This window comes from Eschrichtius robustus, chromosome 17 (assembly GCF_028021215.1).
Source record: "Eschrichtius robustus isolate mEscRob2 chromosome 17, mEscRob2.pri, whole genome shotgun sequence".
Lineage (NCBI taxonomy): Eukaryota > Metazoa > Chordata > Mammalia > Artiodactyla > Eschrichtiidae > Eschrichtius > Eschrichtius robustus.
This window is the reverse complement of record NC_090840.1, coordinates 48,418,823-48,430,163: the sequence shown is the minus strand read 5'-3', so window position 1 is coordinate 48,430,163 and position 11,341 is coordinate 48,418,823.

The following is an 11,341-nucleotide window of genomic DNA, read 5'->3' as shown; positions in this document are numbered from 1 at the left end:
TTATCTTCAGAAACAGAGAGAACATCGTTGTCTCTCTGTGTCATCCTTGCTTTCACCTGCTTGTCTCTGCTCTTCAAATTTTCTCCCAAAACATCATTTTTTTTTTTTCTGTCGTAAGCATAACACTTCGCTAAATAACGGTGGGGAAAAATAGCTTCTTTAAGAAATGCAGCCCTTTTAATTTCCCAACATGCAGATTCTTTTACACAAGTCTTTTCTTTTGGGACACACAATGTTCTGCAGACTCTCTGTGTCTATAGAGGTGGTTTCACATTTAGGACTTGTGTCAGAGCACAGTTCATAGGTGTGTACACTTCTGGTCCAGGGCAGCCCCTGTGTCTGTGTAGTGGAAGCTGTTACTAACAGAATGTTTGTGTTCCCCCAAAATTCCTATGTTGAAGCCCAAACCCCCAATGTGATGGTATTTGGTGGTGGGGCCTTTGGGAGGTGATTAGGCTTAGATGAGGTCATGAGAGTGGGGCCTGCATGATGGGATTAGTGCCCTTCTAAGAAGAGGAAGAGAGAGCAGCACATCTCATTCTCTACCTCTCTCTCTCTCTCTCCTATGTGAGGACACAAGCAAAAAGGTGGCCATCTGCAAGTCAGGAAGAGAGGCCTCACCAGGAACCAAATCTCCTGGCACCTTGATCCTGGACTTCCATTCCTCCAGAACTGTGAGAAATAAATGTCTATGGTTAAAGCCACTCAGTCTGTGATGTTTTATTATAGCAGCCAGAGCAGCAGTCTTGGAAAGATGTATTCTAGATGAAATAGCCTTGAGGTAGAAGAAGGCTATGGCTGTGATGTGAAATATAACTTCTGGTGTGTTACGCATTTAGATTTCAGGGTTGACCTGTTGCAGCAACTAGCATCACCTCACTTCTAAAATAATGCAGATAATACCAAGTGTACAAGGTGTTGTTAGGACTGAATTAGGTAACCACTGTTAAAAAAATCCTGTGTGCGGTCTCACTCAAGTAACTCAAATTCAACAAGTGCCTAAATAGCACATTCTACCTGCCTGGAACTGTGCTGGACGCTAGGGATTCAAGTCCAAAAAGCCTGCCCTCAGGGACATTTCAGTCTAGCAGGGCAGACCTGTAAACAGATTACTATACGTGGCAAACGTCCAGCCATTGGAGAGTACACAATACACAGGAGGGAGTGGTTAATTCTGGAGGATTCAGGAAAAGTGACACCAAAAGGGTAGATGGGTAGCTATTTGAGGAAGAACTAGAGCTTGCCAGGTTAGAAGAGGCAGAGGCCTGCCCCAGGTGAGATGGGTTTGGTCATGAATGGTGGGATGTGCTTAGTGAGGAAGGCCCATTACTGATCTTCAGAACATTCATCTAAGCCCTGGGATGGGATTCCCAGATTCCACTTCCTATGGGGATGGGTCACTCCCAGTGAGCAGGCAGAGCTGGCGGAGGTCTGGGAAAGCATGAAGTTCTCATTTGCTGGTGGTAAAGAAAATACAAGTTTTAATTTTTTTTTAAGGCCATAAAAACCTGTCCTGTTTTTTTTTTGTATTCACTTTGAAGGGACCAGCGGTATCCGTGTCTGCCTCCCCAGGTGGCCTGTGATTTCCTAGGGGACAGGGACAGACCTGGTCATGTATGACCCCGGGTTCCCAAAGCCCAGATCCTAGTCTGTGGCCAGAGCTCCTCAAATCCTGTTGAATCCAAAGGAGCGTAAACCTCACCTGTTCCCGGGCCGCAGCGCTGGACAACAAAACTGAAGGCCCCTGCAGGGCCTGCTTTCCTGTATCTCCATCCACGGACGTGTCAAAGGCTGAACTGAGGCTCCTCTCCCGGGGACCTGGGGGAGCGCCTGTGTCGGTCCATGGCGCCACCCCGCGGCCAGACCCGGGAACTTCATCGTCTCGGACTGTGGGAGCCCGCCCCCCCCCCCTTGCCAGTAGGATCATCCTCATCCCCCCCCCCCCCCCCCCCCCGGTTTTGAGGGAAATAGGAATCCTGAGCTGGTCATCCTCAGCCCCACCTCCTTCCCCCTATGAAGTCTCTGAGAAAGGACAGGCAATGCTTTGACCTCCATTGTTTTGGCCCTTGATACCTTAAGCCCCTGTTTGCTAAGGGCCTATTAAAGGGAGGTCACTGTGACAACCCAGTTAAGGACTTGGACAGATGTGGGTTTGATCCCAATTAGCTGTGTGACCCTGGGCATTGCCTCACCTCCCTGAGCCTCAGTTTGCCTCTCTATAGAATGCGGATTATATAACTCACAGAATTGCCGTGAGGATTACAGAACGTAAGCCATGTAAATGAAGCCAAGGATCTGTGAATGGCACGTGGCAAGTGCTTGACAAATATAAACACAAGCATTTGTGCTTCTATAACTCCACTTGAGTCTTGCTTCGAGATGGTGAGGTGGACGTTAATATTATTTCCATTTTAACGGAAATCAAATGGACATGGTGGATCCAACCGCTTAAGGGACCTGCCCGGGGGCCTTTCGGCAAAGGGAAGGCCAGGACTTGAACCCAAGTCTTGTTGTTCTTGCCAGCTTTCCAGGCAGCTTCTGAAAGAAGAGATGCAGAGGGCAGAACTGCCAAAGAAAAGTTGGGGGCATCACAGGAGAGGAAGAAAGAGGAGCTGCAGAACTCGAGTGCAGCATATAGACCTGCTCCATTCTCTTGTGGATGTTAGACTCTTTCTGGAAACAGTTTTAGTTTAAGAGATGGTCCTGAGAAGCACCTGGCCCTGTCAGGAGACCTGGGCTCTGGTCCCAGCTGTGACTGGGTGACAGTGCGACGTCCCCTCCTCGGCAAAATGAACGAGGGGGTTGGCCAAGACGTGTCTCAGGGCCTTTCAGCTCCCAACCTGTCCCTGGACAGCCTGCCTTGCAGAGGCCCTGTATGTGTCCAGGGCCGGGGGTCATCACCGTTGGCCCTCAGAGACCTCGGATGGAAGGAAAGGAGGGCACAGAGCTCTGGCCTGGGGGGTGACAGATGGAAAGAATAACTCAACTCACTCTCATGAACAGGAGATTAACATTAATCCTCGTTGGGCCTGCAGGGCTGGGCCTGAAGAGGCCCACACAAGCGGCCGGGGGAGGAACAAGGCTCAGAGGGATGCAGGCAGGGGAGCCGGGGCCACTGACGGGGGGGGGGCAAGATGAAAAGAATCAGATGAGCGGAGGCTTCGAAGACCAACACTGGGCAGAGCGGGAGGAGAGGCGGGGGCTGGGAGACCACCTCTCTGCGTTCAGAAAGACCACGCTGTGCTGTGTATCCACTCCTCTCTGGGCGGAAGAGTGGCTGCTTTTTTATTGCTTTGCTTTTTGGCTGATGTTTCAAATATGAGCAGGCCAATTGGGAGATGTAATCACAAGCCTTTCATACATGCCTATCAATGGCAAGATGAATGGTTTGGGTGGTGCTCGAATCATAAATAACAGCAGCATATCGGGGCAAAATGAAGAGAGAGAAAAGCAAGTGAAATAAATCTATTGGGACTCCAGGGCCATCTTTCCTAGGAAAACATCAGGATGAGAAAGACTTGATTCCTATGCCAGACCAAGAGCCAGAATTCTGAACGCTCTTCACGTGGCACCAAAAGAGCAAGTTTTTGACCTTGAATGGCTTCAGGACATGCCCGCATCTGATCCACGCTTGTGTCTGACCCTCCGGTGCCTGGCACAGAACAGACACGACTCTGATGGTCCAAATGGGGGAAGGACGGGGGGCAGCACAACCTGGCGACCAGACCCCGAATCTGTACCTTTCCAGCAAATTACTGAATTGCTCTAAACCTCAGTTTCCTCATCTGTAAAATGGAGACAGTAATGAGTGTGGCTGTAAATAGTAACTGGAATATTGCACACAAAGCCTAGTGTACAGTGAGCACTGTGTCAGTGCCTCTTTGTCACTGCTAATGACTGAAGGAAGTAGCTGGAAACTGAAAATCCATCCCACATGCCACGCTGGTATAATTAAGTTTTTTCATACCACAGGGAGACACAGGCTGAGGAAGCACTGGTGACGATGATGAGGGAGGCGTTATGCTGGGGTTTGGGGGTCCCTAGCCACCCCTGCTCCCCTCTTTCCTCTCTCCACTCCCCCTCAGGCTCGGGGAGGTGTCCGCTGATTCAGGTTGCAAACATGGCAGACACGCAGCCCATGGCCCCCCTCAACTCTGGCCTCTGGGAGGGTGGGGTGGGCAGAGCTGTCTGTGATGATGCTGGCCCAGGAAAAACAAACCCCAGACCCCAAACCCGCACTGACCCCAGGCTGAAGGCCAGCTGCCCCTTGGCTACCACTTCCTTCCCCGTCCAGGGTACCCCGTCCCCAGTGCGTTCAGCTAAACGAATGGCAAGCTTTTTGGGGAGCCAAGCTCTGCCCTTAGGAAAAAACAATTCCTACCTTCTCTCCTCTCTGTTCCAAAGGGATAGCTCTGCCTGCCACAGATGGGCAGAAAACCATGAATGACACATCAAGGAATTTAATGGGGTGAGATATTAGGCTTTGCATGAGAGCCCAAGTTCTAGGAGGACCTTCTAAGGAAATCTTTCTTTCGGCTTGGTGCCTCGTGCCACCCGGCTGGGGTGCCTGGAGGTCTTCAGCCGCCTCAGTGCTCTGAGCTCCGGGGCCAGTTAGTGCCAAGCCAGCCAAGCTCCTCTCCACATGAGGTGCCACCACAGATGCCCCCGCCAAGGTGCCCATGGCGAGGGATTGTAGCTGCTTCTCAAAGGCTGCTCAGGCTTGCGTGGGCGTGAGGTCAGTGGACAGGACCAACTCGGGGCATCCGAGACGCCTGATGAGACCAAATGCAATCAGACACTCTGACTTCTCTCCGTAGACGCTTCGGGCTCCATCTCTCAATAGCGTCACCAGGGAGTCGGGACCGGGCATCTCAGGCACGGCATCCAGCGCTTAACGCCTGAGGGGCTGAGGCAAAACGCCATCCCAGGCGCCACTGGAGCGTCTCCAGTGGGAGCTTGCAGGGCTTGGCAACGTACCCATGAGTTACTTAAAGGGACATCAGGACACTGGGACTCCAGGGCCATTAGATGTTGGAAGAAAGACAAGTTCCTGACCAGAACATTCAGAAATTAGAAACCAGGCCTGTTTAAAACATACACACACACACACACACACACACACACACACACACACAAAAACCTTAGGTCCTGCTAATTCATAACACCCAAAAAGAGCGACACTCAAAGTTGTGAAAAGTCAGTGAGCGGCAAAAATGTCAGAATCTTAGAAGTGGAAAAAAGCCAAAAGATGCCTGTTCTGGTGATTCTCAGACATGATCCCACGAATGGCCTGTGTTGGAATCACAAAGGGAGCTTAATAAAAATTACAGACTTCAGGGCCACCGATGCTCAGAAATTTGTGTTTTTATCAAACTCCCCAGGTACTCCTGATGACAACCAGGTTTAGAAACCACTGAATCGATCTGCTGCTCCTGCAACTTTCCTGCGGACGTGAATCCCCTAGTGACTTTCTTCAAATGCAAACTCGTTTCAGGAGGTCTGGGGTGCGGCCTGAGACCCTGCATTTCTAATGCAGGTGCTGCTGGTCTCAGGACCACATTCTAAGCAGCAAGACTGTTCTCCAACCTCCCCTTTATTGAAACCGGCAGAAGTGTCTCGGGACTTAGTACAGTGTAAGTTCTTCTGTCTCCGCGCTGAAGGAATTCAGGGGGAGGCAGATGACAGGTAAGGAGAGAATTTATTAGTACAGGATGCTTGTGAGAGATACAAGCGGGCGGGCACAGGAGTGGTGCCCTGAGAACTTAGTGGGCTACAGTTTTATAATCAAAGGAAAAGTTGGGGGGAGGGGAAGACCACCTTCTTCCTCATGCTTGAGTAGACGTCACCGTTTCATCATCGGTTCCTCCTGCATGTCGGGCAGGGGAGTTTTCTTGTCCCTACATGGTCAAACTGGGACTGTCATGGCACAACAGAAATGAGCAAAAAGGCAAGTAACGTATACTAAAATATGATAAACCATCTCAGGTTTCAGTCTAATTTCATGTTTTCCTTGTATTTTTGTGTTTAGTGTGTGCAGAGGAGCGTGCCCTAGGAATCATTAACTTACTGACCTCACTGGGCAGGATGTGGGTCTCATGTTACCATTGTTTTGTCGTTTTGGGGCATGTCTCATGCTTCTGTTGCATGTTTTGTTGCTAAGCAAGCCTGCTTTCTTGAGTGATCATTAATTTACAGGGGACTCCCATAATTTTTTTGTCTACTTGCAATCCCCCAGTGGGATTAATTATTTAATCACCTACTTTGGCCCTTTTCTCTGTCCCTATCAATATTACCGAGGAAACGGATAAACTGAGCTGCAGGCATGGGGGAGGCTGAGAGAGGAACCGCTGAGTTAGGAGGAAAAAATGAGGTGGGTAGGGATGAGCCAAAGGGAGCTGGAAGCTAGCTGGGCAAAAATGACTGGAGAGCCAGCCCTGGAGCCAGCAGGACATCTCCACAGGGGGATTTCCTTACCAGACACGAGTCTTGGGACTTGTTTCCTAATGATGGTTGCAGGCATACAATGGGAAATATTCAGAACCGTGCCAGGCAGGGCTCACCAAAGGAGAAAGCCTCTCCGCAGAGACACCCCACCCCCGGTCGGAGAGGTGGCAGCGGCTGGACCATAGCTGTCCCCACTTTGGCAAGATCAGCTTCAGAGTCTACATGCCAACTGCTGGCACTTATTCCAGAAAGCTCATCAAGCACCTCCCCCATACAAGCGTGCACACACACACACACACACACACACACCCCCCTTGGCTTCTCAAAAGTGGCACCATGAGAGAGTCACCTATCCCGAGGGCTCTACCCCCGGGCACAGCTTTTGTTCAGCGCTTGCTGCAGCCCTGCCTTAGCTGCACCTCTTCTGCCTCGGGGCTTTGCACAGGCCTCCCTGGGATGCCCACGAGCAGACTCTGCCGTTCTGTTTGCCCTTGTGCAAACCTGGAGGTGCAAGGAAATGAAGACTCCCTGGGGCAGCCCTTTCCCCGGGAGGAATGAGAGCTGATACAGAGATTCCCCTCTCCTGGGCCTCACGTGGACAGTGCGGGGTGCCCTTACTGGCCTCCACGCGTGACCAGCTGAATAATGCACGCTTCATCAGCTCTCACTCCTTCCCCAGTTCCCTTTGCCCCGGCTCCGCATTCCCGTTCCCTTAGGTCACTTCCTAAAACAAACTACCTGCCCGTAAGCCATCCAGGCTCTGCTTTTGAGGAAAACCACGCTCACACACGCCTCAAGCAGTAGCGGCTAAATCCTGCAGGGCAAGGGAGGAGAAGGCTGGAGACTTCAGAGAGGACCCACAGCGAGCCAGAACGTTCGAGGCGCTCCCTAAAGCCAGCAGCCCCTGCCTGAGGCTCACGCAGCAGTGCAGGGGTGTTCTGAGAACAAATTATGTCTTGTCCAAAAAATAATTTAAGGTCCTCTGTGAGATGCTGGAAACAAGAGAAGGGAAGCTAAAAGAAATGGGGCTTGTTTAGCCTGGAGAAGAGAAAGCAAAAAGGTTAATAACTGACTTCCTAAAAATAAAGTGCTGGTTCTCAATGTTAGCCGACGGAAGCAGGGAGGAGGGGAGACAGGCTGAAGCCGGGGCTAAAGGGCCAGGTCGCCCATCAGCATGCTGCCAAGGGGGAGATGGCATCTTCAGGTGAAGTAATGAGCTCCCCGTCATTGGAGGCATTCAGCAAACTTACTGGGGATAATGTGTATGGGATTTATTTTTTAGATGACAGCTTTTCAAGTTGTTTCTTCTCTAGGCCCCTCTTTAAAAATCACGGAGCCTTTTCAAAGTAGGATCTTGGGAGTAGGGGTCTGCCCCACAAGAGGGAACACTGCTTGATCTGTAACCTCATGAACTCCCCCAGTCCAACAACACACACACGACTGAATTGTATTCCAGTTCCGATGTTATTCCACAGCAGGCGGTTTTCTCATGAGGTCTTGGCACCACCTAGTGGCCCCTTAGTCCATTACAACATACACTGGGGATAAATGGTATTGTAGTTTGAACACAAACACCCTCTTTGATTAAGACATCGATTCAACAAAAATATATTAAATACAAGATATGGGTGAGGACTTCCCTGGTGGCGCAGTGGTTGAGAATCCGCCTGCCAATGCAGGGCACACGGGTTCGAGCCCTGGTCCGGGAAGATCCCACATGCCACGGAGCAACTAAGCCCGTGCACCACAACTACTGAGCTTGCGCTCTAGAGCCCGCGAGCCACAACTACTGAGCCCGCGTGCTGCAACTACTGAAGCCCACGCACCTAGAGCCCGTGCTCTGCAACAAGAGAAGCCACAGCACACCGCAACAACAACCCAACGCAGCCAAAAATGAATGAATGAATTAAAAAAAAAAAAGATATGGGTGAGGGACTGTGCTAGAATCTGAGGTGCAATGGTAACCAAATAAGACATGGTCTCCCCTTCATGAAGCTCACAGCCTAATGGAAAGACAACAAACAAGTAAACAACAAAATAATCATTACACATTGTGCTGTCATCAGGAAATAAATCCATTGTGTGATAGAAAATAATGTAGGCAGGAGTGAGTCTCCCTAAGAAACATTAGGCCAAGCTCAGCAGGATGGGATGAGAGGGACAGGGGTGCAGAAAGCATGGGGGAGGGGTGACAATATTCCATGAAGGCAAAGCACAGCACATGTCTGGTGGCATCAAGAGCCTGGCTGGTCAAGGAGCCTAAAGATCAGTGTGTTCAGTGCAAAGTGAGGAGGACGAAGGGGGTGCAGTGAGGCTGGGGCAAGGACCTAGGAGTGGTCCGCGTTTGTAAACACTTCCCTAAGCGAAAGCACACGGGTGGTTAGGGTGGGTTCTTCCAGAACAGTACCTGGTTGAATTTTAATTTCTAAAAAAGAAGAAGGAAAATGCCATGATGTGAACTGGGCCGTTTGCTCCAATGCAGTAGGACCCCATCCGGGGACATCAGTGACAGCTGCATGCCCTGCTGAAGACAGCCTACATCTATCTGCTCCTGCCCTGCATGATAAGCTGATAAGCTTCTGTGTCCTTGGCTAATTGCATTGAACCTCATATTAAAGTCTAGACCACGGGTTCTCAATCCTGGCTGCAAGTCACCTGGAGCTCATAAGAATCCCAAAGTCAGGCCACACCCCTGACTCGTGAAGTCGGCATCCCTGGGGGTGGGCCTGAAGTAGGAGATAGATAGGCCCCTGGACCAGACAGCTGGTGTTTGTCAAATGGAGCAAAACTGAAGTTTTGTCCTCAGCCAGACGAGAATGACACCCGTTTCCCTTCCTTCATTGATATGGAGGGAATGAACTAGCAGTGGGGAATTTCTTGCAGCAAAAATAGAAATGAATTTTCCTTTTCCTGAGAGCAGGGAAAAAAAGGGAACAGCGAACAGACTAGAGAAGAAACATAACCTGGCCTGAAAGAGTTAATCACTCCTAGTTTTTGTTTGTTTGTTTGTTTGTTTTAATAAATTTATTTATTTATTTGTGGCTGCGTTGGGTCTTCGTTGCTGTGCATGGGCTTTCTCTAGTTGTGGCAAGTGGGGGCTACTCTTCGTTGCAGTGTGCGGGTTTCTCATTGAGGTGGCTTCTCTTGTTGCGGAGCACGGGCTCTAGGCGCGCGGGCTTCAGTAGTTGTGGCTCACAGGCTCTAGGGTGCAGGCTCAGTAGTTGTGGCGTACGGGCTTAGTTGCTCCGCGGCATGTGGGATCTTCCCGGACCAGGGCTCGAACCTGTGTCCCCTGCATTGGCAGGCGGACTGTTACTAATCCGTAGCGTCTGTAACTAGATTTGTATTTCACAAAGCTAACCTCACTCCCTGACACTATGTAAATTACACTCTGCACCTATCACCCCTAACTCTGTGTGAGTTACATCCTGTGCCTATCACCCCCTAACCTTATTACATCCCCATGCTTACCTTCCTTATGCCCCCTTCTAACAAATCACCCCCTGTAGGGTCACCATTTCAGAGAGAAGGTCGCCGGCCGATAAACCAGAGACAAACGGACCCAAGTTACCTGGCTGCCTGATGCCAGCTATGACTGCTTTGAAATAATGCAAAGGAAAAAGAATACAAGGCCTTCACTACTTTGATCCTTATCACATACCCCGGACTGCAAGCCCCGCGTATAAAATCTTCTCCAATTCCCCAAGGAGGGAGGCGCAGTTCTTGAGGCTCTAGCCTGCTGTGTCTTCCCTTCTGCCTGGCAGAAAAATAAAGCCATCTCTCTCATCCTCCAAAACCTCTGTCTCCCTATTCTGTTCGGCATCGGTGCACAGAGAAGCCGAGATTTCGGCAACACCACCTGCCACTGGCCGGGAAGAAAGAACTCACCCTGGGCAGGTGGCAGCCAAGACAGCAATGCAACATTGAGTACTAACTTCCGATAAAAGGAGAATGAACATTAGGGTCACGATAATCAAGCTCTATAAGGAACTGGCAACATGCACTTAAGCGGCACATGTCCTGCATGGGTTTTTTATACATTATATATTGCTGATGCTATTTTCCTTAAAAGAAAACTGCCGACATACATCTCAATGCCTAGAAGGATATGCACCAGAAAGGTAACTGTGCCTACAACCTGGATGGTGAAAATCCAGGTGACTTAAGTTTTGGTATTGTTGTTGCTTATCTGCATTTTCTAGGTTTTTATGATGAATGTGGGTTATTAATATAAAAATATTACTTATGTAATGTTCTTAAAAAGCAGAGCATAATCACACAGACAGAATTCTGTTTCATGCACAATTCGGGCGTGCAGCTGGTCTCCAGGTGCTCAGCTCACAACTTGGCTGTTCAGGACACTTCCTGACCGAATGAAATCTCTGCTGCTCAACCAGAAGGCAGGAGCCATACTGTACTTATTCGGTGGCTCGGCAGACACCTAGTAGGATCACCATAAACACGTCCATTCATTTCACTGCTACAGAGAATAAGACCATTCTTATCAGTCTTTTTCACAACAGAAATGGACACTTTCCTGTTTATCTATTTACGCAAATTCTGTCACACTGTTTTGCAAGGTATATTCCACGCATTCTCCAGAATAGGTATGCACAAAAAAAAAAAAAAAAAAAAAGTGGTGGTCTGTGAAAGACAGATTTCCTTCCTATAGGTATTTGCAGAGCCTCAACTATACAAATATTCATTGTGGATCTGCAATAGGAGGGTACAGTATATGGCCTTCCCCAAATTTATGTAGCCATGAAACACTTTTTTCCCAGGAAACATCTCCAGGGACCAGCGCTCCCAGGAATGTATTTTGGGAAATGCTAGTCTATCCTCTCAGCGCATAGTTCTTTGACCTGCCACCACAAAGCAGAGCAATTGTGCCCTGTCC